Source organism: Eptatretus burgeri, chromosome 9 (genome assembly GCF_056783735.1).
Source record: "Eptatretus burgeri isolate ZD-2024b chromosome 9, Ebu_testis_v1, whole genome shotgun sequence".
Classification (NCBI taxonomy): domain Eukaryota; kingdom Metazoa; phylum Chordata; class Myxini; order Myxiniformes; family Myxinidae; genus Eptatretus; species Eptatretus burgeri.
In genome coordinates, this window is record NC_140969.1 from 88,227,624 (window position 1) to 88,242,367 (window position 14,744).

Genomic DNA, 14,744 nt, shown 5'->3' on the forward strand with positions numbered 1-14,744 from the left:
TTTATACCTAAGTTACAACCAATCAGGTAACCTGCTCAACAGGGTCTCCATGTCGAATACGGTGATTGGCTATTCCTTAAAACTAAATGATCCACGATATATACATATAACCACCCACAACATCGACATTCGACACGAGGTCTTGGCTGCTGGTGTTGGTGCTTGCGTTATTATCTTTTATCTTGTGGGCTTGGACTGTATCGTCTTGCCAATTGCTTTTGGAGATGCGCTGGGAAGCACAAACTTATCTCTTGACTGTTATTCAAAGAAGGATATTATTAAAGAACAGTTTATCCAAGAAGGCTTTATTATTCACCACGTTGAACATCTGGAATAAGGGTTTTAATTCACACAGGTGAACTCTTAAACAGCAAGGTCACAGTGGGCGCTCATCCTTAAACACAAAGTTGTTCACAGGGTACAACAGGGCATAAATGGGTGGTGTACAAGTGGGGGGGGCACCAGATGCGCCATGGGGGGCACCAGATGCGCCATGGGGGGGCATTGCACCCAAATGCCCCCCCCCATAGCGACGGGCCTGGTCACCACCATATTTCCGCAGGTCGTTGAAGGTCCGCCAACAACCCCCTTCTGGTAAAACTACCAAAATCATGAATCACTGCTCACCTTCACTCTTTCGTTCCTCTTTTTCCCGCCTTTCAAATAAACCCCCTCACTCTGTTCAATCCCATTCCTCCCTCCAGGCCTTCAAAACTGCTGTTCACCACCACCTCTTATCATTCCCCATCCAAATCCTTGATCTTTACTACCCCCATTAATCCACCCCAAACCCACCTCCTTCAAATTCCCCGCTTTCCTTCCTAAAACTCGCTGTAATGTCCATCTTGTATACCCCGTGTTCCCCGCCCCATCCCTCTCCCTTCTACAGATCTCCTCATGTCTTTGCTCCCCACTGTTTTGTCCTTCCCACTCCTGCCCCTTCTTGTCTCATGCCCCCCCCTTGCTGTGCTTTGTGTGTTCGCTCTCATATGAGCCTCGACAAGGTATACAAAAAAAAAGTACAGTACTGCACAATAAAACCTGTGTATGAAGAGTTTAAGAACGAATGCTTCACTGTGGAGGGTAAAACGACTTTCAGGCCACCCTGTACGCAAATATGGCATACCATTATATAATTACATATTATAAATTGGATGACGATACAAGGAAAACTGAAATGGGTTTGTTTTTTTACCGAATGCGGTTACCATGACAACAATGCTTGCAGCGTCATAAAGACCATCGTCTGGATGCATTGTGTGTTTACCTTTGAGAACATTTAGACCATTCTGCCACATTCGTTGCTACGATGTGGTCGTACCTTGTTATGCTCTTGAGTTTTTTCAAAGAATTTCAAGAAAATATGTTTCCGGTACACCTGCAAGTGCGTCCTGGAGTGTGTGCAATAAGGAAGTCTTACCAGGTAAATGGGAAACGGAGAGAAAGACCATCACTGATGGATAAGGGGGTAAAGGGTAAAAGATCCAATTGGTTGGTATGAAAAGGAAGTTTTCGGAAGGGAGCAGATTGTGATATTAAATAAATAATGACAGTTTGATTATGGTGTCAACAAATGTACTCTTAAATCTTGTTTCAAGGAAACCAAGTTACATCGTTCGATCCGTTTGCTGGGCCTGTGGTCAGAACGTCAGGTTTCAACTTCAGTTTGAAACGATCCCATTTCAGGATCATTATGATGGATATTGATTCCTTTTTTCATTGAAATAACATTAATTTATTAAACTTGTTATATCCGTGTCCACAGATCTTTGGGGAAGGTTCTCTTTTCGGCCCAATGGACGTTGGAGACCTCGTGTCGCTATGGGGGAGGTTTGAAAATGCTGTCGGGATCATCTCCATCGTGATATTGATCATCAACTTGCTTTGGGCGATATATTTATGGAAGAACAAACGGCTCCGGTAAAGCTCTTCACAAGTCTTCATTTTATGATTGATCTTCCAATTAAGAACAGCAAACTCTGATCCCGATGGACCTCTCAACTGATGAATATGTTGTTATTGGAGTTTATCTATCTGGTGGTACTCTGATACATTTTCACGATGCAGATAAATGTTCTCTCAAACGAAGTTCTGGTGATTCTTGTGTGTTCACAGAAAGGACAAGAATGTGGATGGAGAAGATGAGGCTGATGGGGAGGATAAGGATGTGGAAGATGATGATGACGACGATGACGAATGTGACTGTGACAGTGGAGACAACGAATGTGATTGTGACGATGGAGACGACGAATGTGATTGTGATGATGATGATGACGGATTTGATTGTGAGTATGGAGACGGCGTATGTGATTGTGATGATGACGATGACGGATGTGATTGTGAGGATGGAGACGGCGAATGTGATTGTTCCAATGACGATTCTCATTGAGGACAAGGAATACCAACTTCGCAAGGGAGAAGGGATGAGGCTCTATTTTGTGTTGACTAACTTCCAGGAGATTGATTTCATTTTAGTGATAGTTTTTCCAAGTCGTTTTCACTTAGATAAGGTTACTAGCACAGTTTACCCACCCTCCGCGTGGGTAGAGTTTGCAAATCACCTGCTTAAAAGAGTAGTCTGTGTTGTAAAAAGACTTTTGATGTTTGTGTGGTGTTTGTTTAAAGGGTTCTAAAGGGGTCAAAACAGTTCAATTGGTGTTAAGGTCGTATGGCCTCGAAAAAAAAGGGGATCAAAATTTGTCTATGGGGTCTCAACAGGTCTAAAGGATCTGTGGGTATAAATGTCTGAGGGGTCAAATGATCGAAGGGAGTTTAAAAGGTCATACGGGGTCTCAAGGTCTTCAGGGTCAACAGGGTTGAAATGAACAACAGCAACAACAGAAGCAGCACGGTGTTGAGGGGCTGCAGGAAAAGCAGAACCCTCATTGTGATCACAGGCTGCAACAGCAACAACATGTTACTTAGGAGCTGCAACAGCAACAACAGAAACAGCACAGTGTTGAGGGGTCGTACCACATGCAGGACCTTCAACAGGTAAGCACTCTTCAATACTTTGCGGCAGTTGGGGTGAACACACTGGGGGTGAACACACTGGGGGTGAACACATTGGGGGTGAACACACTGGGTGCAAACTCAGCAAACCCCAAGATCGTGTTGTGAAGCTGAAATAAGTTTTGCCACTTGTTCTTTTATCGACATTGCTGTTAATACTTCCTTCTTTGAAGAAGAATGTTCTTAATTGGGAAGATAATTGTAATTAATATTTTGGTGTGAAGGTTAGTGATTGACATGGTCATCGCCACGCAGGATAAATCACAAGTTTAACTCCCCTCGATTGGATTCTTCATCTTTTCGTCGTCACCTGTTCCATCAGTGCATTCCCTTCTGTGCCCTTTCTTGAACAAGTTATCAAACTCATGAAGATATCAGTGTGTTTAATGTTTTATATTTTTATTGTTTTTTTTCCAAAGGCCCCTCAGAAGAGGTGCTCATTAACTCTCCTCCACCCACTCGAATGAAACCATCCCACCGGTTTGAATGTAAGTTGCCAAGATTCTTGCTTTACATTAAAAATGATTTCAAACTTTGTATAAACTGCATGTTCTTCACCCCAATCGTGTCCCATTCTGTCTGTGTCTCAGAAGAGTTGGGAACAAACGAATGTTTTGCTGCACTCACAGCCAGACAAGCACCAAACAGATCATCCAATTGGTGAAAGTCTGCCATGAGTGTTAATGGATCTGTATACAAGTTCAAGGTGTGTACAACTGGATAATCATTAAAATTAATTAAATCGATGAACGTTGGTAATTAAATCGATCAAATCAAATTAATTAATGAAATCGAAGAATGTCACGTGACAATTGTTGTCACGGTCGGATGTCACGTGACAATTTTCCAGCTTCTTCAGTTCTTCCTCACTTCATCATCTGCCGTGACCAAGGCGAGTGGATTCTCGCCGAAACGTCGCATTTACCAACGAGTTGTAAGTCCAGCTTTTTTCAATAAAAATTTTTCTGTCTTAAAATTGTTTGAAAAACCTCAATCAAAACCCAGTGGGACGTTGTGGTGAAGAAAATCAAGATGTGAAATTGAAGGCAAAAGAAGAGGAAAATTGAACTGAGATGCAGAAAGCAATGGAGAGAGTAGTGTTTCCAGGATTGTGTCAGAAGTCATGATGATGATGAAGATGATGATGGCGGTGATATTGAGTGGTTTTCACTTCCTTTTGCTGATACGTGTGCAGAGACCCACAAAACGAGATCCACCTTGATGACCCACAAAACGAGTTCCACCTTGATGACCCACAAAACGAGTTCTGCCTTGATGACCCAAAAATTCTGGAAAATCAGGAAGACTTTTGCCTTGATGGCTCAAAATATGAGACCGACCTTGGAGACTCAAAAAGTGGTTTCCATCTTGGAGACCTTTGAAGTTCTCAACCGACCTATCCTTGTCGTTCTTGGTTGGATAGTGCTTGATGAGTGGTAATTCAGGTGATGAATAATTAATGAAATTACATAGTATTTAATTCGATATTAGACATGTAATGTATTTATTTATTTATTCTTTTTCAGCAATATCAAGAAAGTGCTGGGAAGACCTGAGATTTCTTGAGACAAATTTACAATATATCTCCTCCTTTCCACTTCTTCAAACTTGAAATAACTTAAACTTCATTCTCAAGACAGAACGAGAAGAAAAAAAGACAGAAAACTTTGTTGATTTGAAAGACTGTATTGACCTTGTACTGTTATTGAACTGCGAAAAAAAAGAAAAAAATTAATAAACTGTTCAAAAAATAATGATTCTTTTAGTTGTTTTTTTATAAATCAGTGTGAAAATGATAAATCATCTTGGGATTAGACTTGGCTTTGGGGTGTGAGGTTAAGGTTGGGTTTGGGTTTGGGGTGTGAGGATAGGGTTGGGTTTGGGTTTGGGGTGTGAAGGTCAGGGTTGGCTTTGGGTTTGGTGTGTTCGGGTTTGGGTTTCAATGTAAGGTTAGGGTTGGGTTTCCTTTTCTTATTTTATTGTGAATTTTGTCTTTTGTCATTCCTGTGAATAATATGAAGCTAAAATCTCTTTTCCTTTAAAACATATCGACAGAGGATTGCAAAAGTATTTACCCCCAACCAATATTTACACATTGAGAAGAATTACAAATTATGCAGAAACAATTGTTCCAAATGAACTTTTTTATTCATAACTGAAAGGATCAATCTAAATACTGTTACAGCTGAAGGAGGTTACATGTCAGGAATACCTGCAAAAAACATGCACAAATCAAAATTCACTGGTTGAAAAAGTGTTCAACCCCTTCGGTCAGCACTTGGTGGAAGCAACTTTTACACCAATGACTGCGATGAGTGTTTTTGGGTTGGTCTCTCCCAGCTTTGTACAGTGAGATTGTGACATATTTGGCCATTCTTCAAGTGAAAATTGTTTTAGTTCTTCCAAGTTTGATGGGGATCCTTGATGGGCTGCAATCTTCAAGTCTCGCCATTAATGTTCAATTGGGTTCAAGTCAGGACTTTGCCTGGGCCACTCAAGAACATTTATTTTTTTCTTATTCAACCACTCCAGTGTGGCTTCACCTTCGTGCTTCGGATCATTATCCTGCTGAAATGTGAATCTCCGACCCAGTTTCAGATTCATGGCTGACTCAAGCAGGTTTTCATCAAGGATTCTCCTGTACTTTGCACCATCCATTGTTCCATCTATCCTGACAAGCTTGCCAGTCCCTGATGATTAAAAGCAACCCCAGAGCATGATGCTGCCACAACCAGGCTGGGCAGTAAGGATGGTGTTAACTGTGTGATGTGAAGTGCTCGTCTTGCGCAAAGATGTACTGCTTTGAATTTAGACCAAAAAGTTCAATTTTTGTCTCGTCTGACGATAAAACCTTTATCCACATGCCTGATCATTAAGATGCTTTTTCACAAACTTCATAATAGCTTTAAGATGCATCTTTTTAAATCATGGCTTCTTTCTTGTCACCTGCTCATCAAGGCCATCAGTAGGGTAAGAATACTGATTCTGGCTCACTTTGCCCCATGTAAATGAATGGGGGATTTTCAGCGATTTATATTTTTTTTCCCTAAAAATAAATCCCCTTTTTATCCCAAGGTATATTTATTTGTCTCCCCTTTTAACCTGGAGGTTGAACCTCATTGAATTGAACACCTGGGGGTTGAACAGCTCACTCATTGAACCTATAAAGATTTGTTCATTCTCAAATTCCTTCAATAGTTTAATTTTCTTTGCACAATAATCCCCATCTAAAATATTGACAAACAAAACATTTGAATCTTTATATTTTTTAAGATACCCCATTTGTGCCATTACGAAATGATAAACTTCTCTTAATGCTCTTGTTTGACCACCTCCTGAGCCACAGGTTATTTTTTGTTAAGCCCCGCCCACTTTTCCTAAGCCCCGCCCACTTTTGCTAAGCTCCGCCCACTTTTCATAAGGTATTTTTTCTAAGCCACGCCCACTTTTCCTAAGCTCCGCCTACTTTTGCTAAGCCCCGCCCACTCTTACATCATTTCCAGTTCATCTCTGACTCACAAAGAAATCACTAGAAAATTACAGGATGTTATGGTTTTGAAAAATTTCCCAATGAAGGCTTGCCTAGGCTTGCCCAGGGAATTTCCAAAGGAAACCACACCCACCAGTCTTTCTCTATAAAAGCTTCAAACCCAGGCTCCATTTTAAACATTTGTTCTTGCTGGCAATGGTGTTCTGTGTGCTTGTCTCAAACTCTCTGTCTTCTATGGAACTAAACCTTCAAGTTGATGAACTGGATTCAAACCTCTTATCTATTGAGGTAAGATTTTTTATTTTCCTATTTTCAAACTTTGATTGAAGCATACTCATTTAATAATTAAATAACTTAATTAATACATTATTATTTTCTCTCACAGGAAATTGTATCTGAAAATACTGCTTTTGCTACAACTTGGGGGAAATTGTTGGCTTGGTTGAAGACCTTGAGTGGGATGACTTTAGTGTTCCTTGGAACTCTCTGTCTTCTATGGAACTAAACCTTCAAGTTGATGAACTGGATTCAAACCTCTTATCTATTGAGGTAAGATTTTTTATTTTCCTATTTTCAAACTTTGATTGAAGCATACTCATTTAATAATTAAATAACTTAATTAATACATTATTATTTTCTCTCACAGGAAATTGTGTCTGAAATACGAAATGAAAATACTGCTTTTGCTACAACTTGGGGCGAAATTGTTGGCTTGGTTGAAGACCTTATGAGCGACCAAGACCCACAGAACGAGTTCGTCCTTGATGACCCAACCAAAGAGTTATACCTTGGAGACCAGCAAAATCCTGAAAAAGAGTTTTACAGCAATAGTACTCATTGTGAGTTATCAAGACAATACCCACTGAACAAGTTATACCTTGATGAGCCAGAATACAAGTTTTACCTTGGAGACTCACAAATTTTGAAAAAATCAGTAAATGAGTTCTGCCTTGATGGTTTAAATAACTACCTTGGAGACTCAGGAAAAGGGTTTTGCCAAGATGGTTCTAAATATGGGGCCTACCTTGGAGACTCACAAATTTTGAAAAAATCAGTAAATGAGTTCTGCCTTGATGGTTTAAATAACTACCTTGGAGACTCAGGAAAAGGGTTCTGCCAAGATGGTTCTAAATATGGGGCCTACCTTGGAGACTCACAAATTTTGAAAAAATCAGTAAATGAGTTCTGCCTTGATGGTTTAAATAACTACCTTGGAGACTCAGGAAAAGGGTTCTGCCAAGATGGTTCTAAATATGGGGCCTACCTTGGAGACTCACAAATTTTGAAAAAATCAGTAAATGAGTTATCCTTAAGAGACTTTGTAAGTTGGTTTTACTTTGAATACTTGAAATGTGGGTTCTGGATTGATAACTCACAATGTGATACATATCTTGGAAACTCAACGGGAATGTGGTTATACCTTGAAGACTTGGAAAGTTGGGTTTATGTTGGACACTTGAAACTTTTTTGGGGGCTTTTATTTATTTATTTATTTATTTATTATTATTATTATTTTATTTATTTATATTTTGGAGACTTTTGGAGTTGCTATCACTCTTTGGGATCTAAACCTATCGATGTAGTTCTTTGTCGGATGGTGCTTGATGGGAGCAAGATCAAGAAAGTTCTGGGAAGAAAGTGCAGGCTTACTCCCTCTTTCTTCGTCATCAAACCTGAAAGCCTTAAAAGACAGAATTGGAAGAAGAGAAAAAAAACAAAAAATATACATTGTTCGTTCTGGGAAGAAAGTGCAGGCTTACTCCCTCTTTCTACGTCATCAAACCTGAAAGCCTTAAAAGACAGAATTGGAAGAAGAGAAAAAAAAACAAAAAATATACATTGTTCGTTCTGGGAAGAAAGTGCAGGCTTACTCCCTCTTTCTACGTCATCAAACCTGAAAGCCTTAAAAAGACAGAATTGGAAGAAGAAAAAAAAAAAACGTAAAAATATATATATATATAGGTGGAAATCTCATTTTGAAAAAGACATTGTGTTGGGCGAGGATTGAGTTGGGGTTGAGATTTTGAATGTGAGGGTTAGGGTTGAGATTTTGAATGTGAGGGTTGGGACACACACACATACACATCAACAAACAAAAGTTAAGCCTTGACTATTCAGTTGAGGATTCTGTGTTTGGGGTTCACAGATCTAAGAACGTCCCCCTTGACACACATTATATACTGTTATACACCTCGGACTTGGCCCTCGAGTGTCCACAACGGTGTATAGTAGGAGGGAGTGAAGCGCCAACCTATTGCTCCCATTGCACACACACACACAAACAAAAGTTAAGCCTTGACTATTCAGTTGAGGATTCTGTGTTTGGGGTTCACAGATCTAAGAACGTCCCCCTTGACACACATTATATACTGTAATACACCTCGGACTTGTTCCTCTAGTGTCCACAAAGGTGTATTATATGCTTAGTTTTGTCTTTTGTAATTCCTGTGAATAAAATGAACCTAAAATCTCTTCCCCTTCCAAATCATATATTTTATAAGTCCAAGGAACTGTATCTATTACATCAACAATTTTAAAAAGTTCTTTCGTCCATCGTTCAGTAAAACCCTTTTCAAAATGAGATTTCCACCTATATATTCTTACGATATCACCAACTTTGAACTTAGGTTTTCTGACATTAATCTCTTTTTCATATTTTAATTTTGTAAATGTTTCTGATGGCTTCATATTCGTTGATGTGTGAATCGTGTCATTATACTTATCCACAATATCCTGAATAAAAGATGACCATTGTTGTGAACCGAGTTGTGTGAATTTTTTATATAGTCTCTCTTTTAAGGTACGATTAAAACGTTCAACAACAACTGCCTTCCCTTCATTAAAGGTACTGTATAATGTAATACTGTTATTTTTTAGAAAATTCATAAATGTCTTGTTATAAAACTCTCTACCCTCATCAGTCCACAATTTCTTAGGTTTTCTCTTACTTTTATTAAATATCTGTTGAAAAGCTAACATAAGAGTATTACCTGTTTTGTTTTTTAAAGGGACAACCCACGCATATCTACTCCTCAAATCAATAACGGTTAAAGCATACTTGTACCCCTTATCATTATTGAGTTCAATCAAATCAGCAGACCAGATATAATCAACTTCCTTGGAATAAACTTTCCTTCTCTGAAACTTTGTGAATATTGGTTTATGTAATTCATCAGCTAATTGCTCTTCAGTCTTAATGGCATCATTAGAGCCTATAAGTTTTTGAATTTCCAAGTCCAAGTTTCAATTTAGCACTAATCATCTTCTTCACGATGAACCTATCAACTTTTTCTCTCAAGGTTGGATTTTGTATCAGAGACAAATTATACAACATTTCTCTATCGGCTTCATGCTTTTCTTCCAACGTTGTGGTATTCCCATAATCAATATCGTGTCTCATGCACACTTCATCAACTCTATTGATTGGTTTACTCCAGGATTTAGGATTGTCTGCCTCATCTAATCTTTTATCTAAGTTTGTGCCTGGACCACAGAAAGAATAACCTGGAAGATGTAATTCCCCTGGTATTCCAGTAGTTGTAAATTTACTTCCTGATAAAAACTTTTGTATATCTCCTCCGAGTTTGTGTTTGGAGATAAATTGATTTTTTTTTTGAACCACACACCGAACATATACCTTTTTGTATAACCCTGTTATTTTTACTTTTAATATATGAAATATTTTTAGTATTAGTTTTCTTTTTACATTTGAGACAATAACTCATTTATTTATGAGAAAAATTCCTGCAGAGTGCAAAAACCTTTTTAGTTTCCAACATGCACATTTGAATCTTAATTTTTAAAACATAAAGAATCCTTAGAAATGCCTTCACTCTCTCCTCCATTTATTTAAGAAAAAACTTGAATTAAAATCCATATCTTGTCGATGCTAATAGTCTTGTCGAAAGTATTGCAAATAGACTTGTCAATTCTTTGTTTTCCTCCTCGGTGGGTTGAGTTATTTTCTGTAATACCACCAATCTTTTTTGAATCTCACTGGTTTCCATATTTTGATATTTATTCATTCTCTCTCTTTCCTCCCTCTCTCTCTTCTCTCTTTCCTCCCTCTCTCTCTTCTCTCTTTCCTCCCTCTCTCTATTCTCTCTTTCCTCCTTCTCTCTCTTCTCCTTTTCCTCCTTCTCTCTCTTCTCCTTTTCCTCCTTCTCTTTCTTCTCCCTCTCTCTCTTCTCTCTCTCTTCCCTCTCTTCTTCAACTCCTTCCTCATCCCTTACTATACTTGAATCGTTTACACCCCATAGAATATTATACATATATTCATCAGGATTTCTTGTTATTCCTGTATCCAAAATAATTTTTTTTACAACAGGATACCAATAAAATTTCTTTTGAATTTCTAAAAGAGCCTTACCTTTTCTTAACCTTATAATTTTTTCATTATTTAACATTCTAATTAAATCTAAAGTTGTCGGTTTATCAACATCAGCATAATGCCAATCTTTTATTGAAAATACCTCATTCTTATGTTGTAGAACATATTTATTAAAATACCGAATACCCTTTTCTTGAAGGTATGCTTGAACACAGAAATGATAATTTTCTTGAAGCCTTCTTGCTGTCATTTATGTATTAGAAATATATGTTAGAATAATATTATGGCACGAAACACCTCCCCATCTTCCCATAGTTAAATCATTTTGTATTTCCTTACTTATTATATATAATCCTGTTTTTTCTGTTTTCATGAGATAAACAAGGGCAAAACCATTATTATATTTACCCTTATTAAATTCTTTTATTTGTTGTTTACTAATCGTGGCTCCACAAAACTCATTCTCGATACCAAGTGGATAATATTCTTCCTTACGAGACTGATTTAATTGTTCCAGGTCTTCGAGGTTAATTTTAAATGACCAATTATACCCTAAATCATTCATATCATACCCCCATTGTTCTATTCTCATACAAACGATACGCCCTTCTTTATAAAAATTTATTTTAATTCGAACTGTGAATTCTGTATGACCTGGAGATAATATCAACACTTCTGTATCTTTAGAATACACAGCCGTTTTATTTAAGTATATATATTGTGATAAATCGCTTAATCTCACCAAGTCATTCGCGTCAGTCGGGCTTGGATAATTTTTTAATTTATAAGCATTTTTCATGTTAATATTTTTGTTTATATTATATTTATATCGTTCAGCCTGTGCCTTTGTGTAATAATTTGATAAATCAATATCCAGTTCTTGAGATACACCAAAGATAGAACCATCTTTACCAACATAAGTCATTTATATTAGATTAAAAATAATATCATAAAATTTTTTATTTTTGTTGAGTTGAAATAACACATATAGACATAATTGACCACAACACTTGGAATTTAATTCTTGGACTTGAAATGTTTGATAAACACCATTCTGTAAGAATTTTATGACTTCAACAGGTGGTGGAAGACCAAAACTATCAAAATAATATTTGTCTTGACTATTAAAAATACAAACCCAATGAGAACCGTTCCCATCATTATCTTCTAAGTTCATAATAATATTCTTTGTATGTTTCGACACATTTGTTAATTCATCTCTCATACAAATAACCACATTATGAATTTTTAATTTCTTACAATATTTGGCAAGTTGTAAATTTGATGTTGTATTCTTTCCAAATTCTTTCAACCACTCATCAATACTCATTTATTTATTAGAAAGATATAATCCATTACCTCTTTTCGTTAATTTTACACCTGCTTGTGCTATAGAAGAAAGCATATCTCCAACTAACAATCTCGCTTTATCAGGCAGACCTTCAAGTTTTTCAGCAAAATCTACAATTACACCACTTCCACTAATTTGTTTCTCCAACTCTTTGTTATGTCTTTCCAATTCTTTTTGAGCCTGGAGTTGAGCCTTCCTTTCGTTGGCAGTTTTGACCGCTGTTGAAATACCACCCGTCAATGCTCCAACCGCACTTAAACCAGCAAATAAAGGAATTAGAAATGGGAGAAATCCTCCACTCGTCTCTCTTATTGAATATTTTTTCAACATTGGTTTTGTCATTTTAATTTTAAGTGAGCCAGTGTCATTCAAGATTTTAACCTGTTCTCTTGTGAGCAAAACATCAATTCTTACTGCTCCTTTTCTCTGAATTGTATTAACGTTAATCGTACAAGGCTTTTGATTTTGAACACAAGATGATAGTTTATGAAGATTGATTTGATTAACATATACCCCAGTTGGTACTTTGCCACTCATTTATTTAACAAAAAATTATGTGAGACTAATCATCACACCATTATCTGTATTAATCTGCAATTCTGTTTCTTCCAAAAGCAAACAATATGTATCAACTTCTTCACTCTCTCCTCTTTCAATGTATAGGGAAGTATCCACTCGATTAGACTTTATAGTTTCTTTTTGAGCGCTCAGGTCAAACGTATAGATTGTATACAAACTTTTAAATGCTGTCATATCCAAAATAGGTTCTTTATTTCCATTACTTTCACACACCTTTTGGTAAGACTTGTATGCTTCAGCAAAATCATTTTTTTCCCAATTAATTTCCAATCTATCTCGTGGATAAAATGTTCCATCTAGAGAAACGCGAAGTTGTTTCACCTTAGCATTATCACTCAATGCATTATTCTTATCAGTCGCAGTATCACCATCTGGCTTTTTAAAAATCATCCACAGATATCGTGGCTTTCCTTCCAGAACACCCAAATTCCACGTGTAAGTAGTTTGATTGAGTTTAACGTGTTGACATCTTCTTTTGAGGTATGATACACTGAGTGGTCTCTTTGAGTTAAGTCTTCGATTCAACATCTCTTCTGTTTTAAGATTAGGAGTATATTCACTGATATACCAACTCATCTCCTCAATTACAAATTTATTCTGATCACTAAAAGCATTACCAACACCAAAAAGCAATCTATTTTCATTATCATTCCTTTGTAGTTGAAATCTAATTTTAAGACCATACAGAACTTTATCATAATCACAAAATCCAAATATACCTTTAAGAGGAACTGCCACAGTAAAACTATTTTCTGCTTTTGTATCATCATTATACATTCCTTTCCTTTGAATATATCCAGGGTCTGTGTTTGTTCCCGTTGACATATCAGGAATAAAACCTTCGACAGACCCCTTTCCCATTCTATCACTGAATGTATAGAGTGTAAATTTCATCATTTCAGATACAGCAGAGACATAATCAACCGCTTCAACTTCTTGTGTTCCAATATACAATCGCACACTATCAAACATTTTCCAGAAGAAATCATTTACAAGTGTAGCGTTTGTGTTATTCCCAGCCTTAGTGAATTTAAATTTACACAACAAGAAACTTTCGGAGAGATTCAAATAGGTTTGTTGATTATTTATTTCAAAACTTTTTGTACCATTTGTATTCCAGTCTGTTCCAGTTATTGCATTTACCTTGAAGTAATCTTCTTTTTTAGTGGAGTTTGAGATAATAATAGTATCATCCAAATCATAGATACTATCAATTGCTTCCATACTTGTATTTATTTAGGAAAAAAGATGTTAAAACTTTTGAAACCCTGATCCAAGTATTTGAATTATTTTCTGTCGTTCTTGCGGCGACAACTGAGTTTTACCTTTCTTAATTTCTTTTATTGCTTGTAATTTATGAGATTCTTTCTGAGCATCTTTTATACTCTTTACAGCACCTGCTACATTTCCCACAGCAGAAGCAGTTGAACCAATTAGGTCTTTATGTTTAAGAATAGTTGAACCAATACCCATGAGAGTATCAATTATCCCATCTCCTCTAAATTGATGTCCAACACCCCTTTGTCTCTTAGGTTTATAGTATCCTCTACCAAGATACATACCTTCACCCTTGTAGTACGGGGAAAGGAACATCCCATCCCCTGTAATTATTTTATATTTTCCCAACTCGTGCTTCCTCACAATAACCATCGTATTTATTTATTGAAAAACTTCACGTAGGTGAATTCTGATGGATATAACTTCTCCATTAAAAGAAATCACACGATTATCTTGGTCGGTTATCCTAAAATTTACTCTGTGTATGGTTTTTCCTGACACAGGTAGATAAACCAAATTTTTAGGCTCCATATTGAATTTATAACCAATTGGGGTTGAGTATGCGCTGAATGAAAATATTGTATTTGTTTTTAATCCATCATTATAAGCACCATCAATCAAATCACAGTGAATTAACACCGAATTTATTCCTGAGGATATTTGAATGACATTATCACTGTAAAACGTCCCATTAGTTTCAATCT

General features: G+C 36.9%; 1 long non-coding RNA gene across 1 annotated transcript; it reads left to right on the top strand.

The window, feature by feature from the left end:
- Positions 1 to 5,989: 5,989 nt before the first annotated feature.
- On the top strand, positions 5,990 to 9,263 carry LOC147020567 (uncharacterized). The gene is made up of 2 exons (XR_015061876.1): positions 5,990 to 7,051; positions 7,149 to 9,263. It is a non-coding gene; the product is annotated as an uncharacterized LOC147020567 (long non-coding RNA).
- Positions 9,264 to 14,744: the final 5,481 nt, after the last annotated feature.